Genomic DNA, 4,574 nt, shown 5'->3' on the forward strand with positions numbered 1-4,574 from the left:
CATCATGATGGCATGATAATCCGCAACACAATAACATATTCAAAATGCATGCAGCAAAAATTGATCATACGGCAAGCAGAAATAAATAAACCCGCAATTACAGACAGAGGCATCAACTCCATATTCTCGGTACATATTAGAAAAATAGGGATAGAAAATTGGCAAAAAAAAAGGGAGTCTTGAAAGAAAGACACCATCAAGCACCTGACGTAATGGACATTCACAGAGAGCTCCACCCAGTGACAGCGGGACACACAGTGACGTAACGGACACTCACAGAGAACTCCACTCAGTGACGGCGGGACACACAGTGACGTAATGGACATTCACCCAGTGACAGTGGGACACACAGTGACGTAACAGACATTCACAGAGAGCTCCACCCAGTGACAGTGGGACACACAGTGACGTAATGGACATTCACAGAGAGCTCCACCCAGTGACAGTGGGACACACAGTGACGTAACGGACATTCACAGAGAGCTCCACCCAGTGACAGTGGGGCACACAGTGATGTAATGGACATTCACCCAGTGACAGTGGGACACACAGTGACGTAACGGACACTCACAGAGAGCTCCACCCAGTGACAGTGGGACACACAGTGATGTATCGGACACTCAGAGAGCTCCACCCAGTGACAGTGGGACACACAGTGACGTAATGGACATTTACCCAGTGACAGTGGGACACACAGTGACGTAATGGACATTCACAGAGAGCTCCACCCAGTGACAGCGGGACACACAGTGACGTAACGGACACTCACAGAGAGCTCCATCCAGTGACAGTGGGACACACAGTGACGTAATGGACATTCACAGAGAGCTCCACCCAGTGACAGCGGGACACACAGTAATGTATCAGACACTCACAGAGAGCTCCATCCAGTGACAGTGGGACACACAGTGACGTAATGGACATTCACCCAGTGACAGTGGGACACACAGTGACGTAACAGACATTCACAGAGAACTCCACCCAGTGACAGAGGGACACACAGTGACGTAATGGACATTCACAGAGAGCTCCACCCAGTGACAGCGGGACACACAGTGACGTAACGGACATTCACAGAGAGCTCCACCCAGTGACAGTGGGACACACAGTGACGTAACGGACATTCACAGAGAGCTCCACCCAGTGACAGTGGGACACACAGTGACGTAACGGACACTCACAGAGAACTCCACCCTGTGACAGCGGGACACACAGTGACGTAACGGACATTCACAGAGAACTCCACCCAGTGACAGCGGGACACACAGTGACGTAATGGACATTCACAGAGAGCTCCACCCAGTGACAGTGGGACACACAGTGATGTATCGGACACTCAGAGAGCTCCACCCAGTGACAGTGGGACACACAGTGACGTAATGGACATTCACCCAGTGACAGTGGGACACACAGTGACGTAATGGACATTCACAGAGAGCTCCACCCAGTGACAGTGGGACACACAGTGATGTATCGGACACTCAGAGAGCTCCACCCAGTGACAGTGGGACACACAGTGACGTAATGGACATTCACCCAGTGACAGTGGGACACACAGTGACGTAATGGACATTCACAGAGAGCTCCACCCAGTGACAGCGGGACACACAGTGACGTAACGGACACTCACAGAGAGCTCCATCCAGTGACAGTGGGACACACAGTGATGTAACGGACATTCACAGAGAGCTCCACCCAGTGACAGTGGGACACACAGTGACGTAATGGACATTCACCCAGTGACAGAGGGACACACAGTGACGTAACAGACATTCACAGAGAACTCCACCCAGTGACAGTGGGACACACAGTGACGTAACGGACATTCACAGAGAGCTCCACCCAGTGACACTGGGACACACAGTGACGTAATGGACATTCACAGAGAGCTCCACCCAGTGACAGTGGGACACACAGTGATGTATCGGACACTCACAGAGAGTTCCATCCAGTGACAGTGGGACACACAGTGATGTAATGGACATTCACCCAGTGACAGTGGGACACACAGTGACGTAATGGACATTCACAGAGAGCTCCACCCAGTGACAGCGGGACACACAGTGATGTATCGGACACTCACAGAGAGCTCCATCCAGTGACAGTGGGACACACAGTGACGTAATGGACATTCACCCAGTGACAGTGGGACACACAGTGACATAACGGACATTCACAGAGAACTCCACCCAGTACAGCGGGACACACAATGACATAATGGACATTCACAGAGAGCTCCACCCAGTGACGGCGGGACATACAGTGACGTAACGGACATTCACAGAGAGCTCCACCCAGTGACAGTGGGACACACAGTGACATAACGAATATTCACAGAGAACTCCACCCAGTGACAGCGGGACACACAATCTTTTCAAGGACACATAAAACATTTACGAAGATTGACCATACTCTGGGCCATAATACAAGTCTCAATACATCGACTTGATTCAAATCATACAAATCAAATTCTCAGCCAAAATGGCATTAAATTAGAAATCGACAACAGAAAGATATCTAGAAATTCAAAATACTTGGCAACTGAATAGCAAACACCTCTCAATGACCCATGACTTGCTGTCTGAGTCCTTCTTCATGCAGCTGTGAAGACATGCTGGAGACTGGGTAATTTATAAAGAGGAAGGGTTTAATTGTTCCCCAGTTCTGCATGGCTGGGAGCCCTCAGGAAACCTACCATCGTGGCAGAAGGCACCTCTTCACAGGGCGGCAGGAGAGAGAATGAGTGCCAGCGGGGGAAATACCAGACCCGGGTAAAACCATCAGATGCCACGTGTGTACCTATGCAAAAATCTTGCATGTTCTTCCCATGTACCCCAATACCTAAAATACAATTAAAAAATCATCAGATGCAGAAACTCCCCAGCTCTCCTCTGAGTCCCGCAGCCCAGGGGAGGCTGGAGTACGTGCCCATAGAATGCCCAGGGGCTGCCAGCTGTCCTGAGCCCTCTAGTGCCACCACCTGCCTGTCCCATAGGCCCCGCCCACCATGGAGTCCAGATGGGGGTCGGCCAGCAGCCCCAAGCTCGACACCAAGGCGCCCCAGGCCACGACAGAGGCCAAGACACCCCCAGCTACACCCAGCAGCAGATGGGAAACCCCCGTGGCCATGCCCTGGAAGGGGGAGGCCCCGGCTGAGAAGCAGCAGTCCCACCACGGTGCCTGCCAGGGAGACCCCGACCACGGCGGATCCTGCCCTCCTCAGCAAACACAGCAACCTGAAGGCGTCATCCACGGTCCCCATGGCCCCTATGGCCCCCACAGGCCCCACAGGCCCCCACAGGCCCCCATGGGCCCCAGCAGTGACGATGCAACCCCGGAGCCCAAGGGTCCTGGGGACAGGGTGGAGGAGGAGGAGGCTGCCAGTGGGGGGCCTGGGGCCCGAGGTCCCTGGTCCTGCGAAAACTTGAACCCCCTGCTGGCTGGGGGTGTGGCCGTGGTAACTATATTCTCAGTGTGGGCTTCCTGGCCCAGAAAAAATAATACTCGGGGGCCAGGCGGGGGACATGGAGCCACTTCCTGTACAGACCTGAGGAAGCCAGTGCACTTCACCTTTACCCACCTGTTTGCACACACATTCACTACACATCTGTACATGCCCCAACACACGCACACAGTGGAGAGGACGCTGGAGCCCACCCCTGCTCATCCAGGACTTCCCCAGCCTCCAGGGCAGATGGAGTCCAGCCTCTGGGATCCACAGCACAGGACAGTGGGAGACAGCACAGCTGGGGGACTGTGAGAAAGGAATGGACCCTGCGTGTGGCGCCCCAGCAGCTGGGTGCTCCCGGGCCCCCGGGGCTGGTCTCTGAGTGCAGGTGGGGGTGCCTAATTATGGGATGGGTTCTGCCTGGGCCCAGCCCTTGTGGGGACATTAAAAGGCATGGTTGCTCCAAAAACATCATCAACAACAACAACGAAAACCCGTCACGTTGCATGATACTCACTCATGATCACAAGGAGAGCATGGAGGAACCATCCCATAATTAAATTACCTCCACCTGTTCTCACCCGCCAACCCTGGAGAATCAAGGTGAGATTTGGGTGGGGACACAGAGTCAAACCATATCACTCAAATAGGAAATCAGAAGAGAAACTGGCAAGTTCTTTGAGCTGAAAATGAAAACGTGACATATCAAAATTGGGGAGATGCAGCTAATGCATGCTTGGAGGCAAATTCAAGCACTCGGAACCTGTATCACAACAAGAAAGAAAGGTCTCAAATCAGTGATCTGAGTTTTCACCTCAAGAAACTGGAAAGAATAGCCAATTAAACACAATGTAAGCAGATAAAGAAAATAATTTTTTAAAAAACAGAAATCAATGAAGCAGAAAAGAAAAAATATAAGAAAAATCCAAGAAAGTAAAAGCTCATCATTTTAACCAATCAATTAAATTGTTAAAGTGTTATGTGGAAAAAAAATGAAGAACCTAGGTAGTGAAAACAACTTTGCAAAAGAAAAACAAAGTTGGAGGACTGACTTACCTGATTTCAAGGCTGAATGTAAAGCTGTACTGAGACAGCGTGGTGTTGGTCTAAACGGAGACAAACAGAT

At 51.5% G+C, this 4,574-nt stretch overlaps 1 pseudogene; it reads left to right on the forward strand.

The window, feature by feature from the left end:
* The first annotated feature begins 3,007 nt into the window (after positions 1 to 3,007).
* LOC100400796 (cell cycle exit and neuronal differentiation protein 1-like) lies at positions 3,008 to 3,501 on the forward strand (annotated as a pseudogene).
* The last annotated feature ends 1,073 nt before the right edge of the window (positions 3,502 to 4,574 follow it).

This window comes from Callithrix jacchus, chromosome 8 (assembly GCF_049354715.1).
Source record: "Callithrix jacchus isolate 240 chromosome 8, calJac240_pri, whole genome shotgun sequence".
Lineage (NCBI taxonomy): Eukaryota > Metazoa > Chordata > Mammalia > Primates > Cebidae > Callithrix > Callithrix jacchus.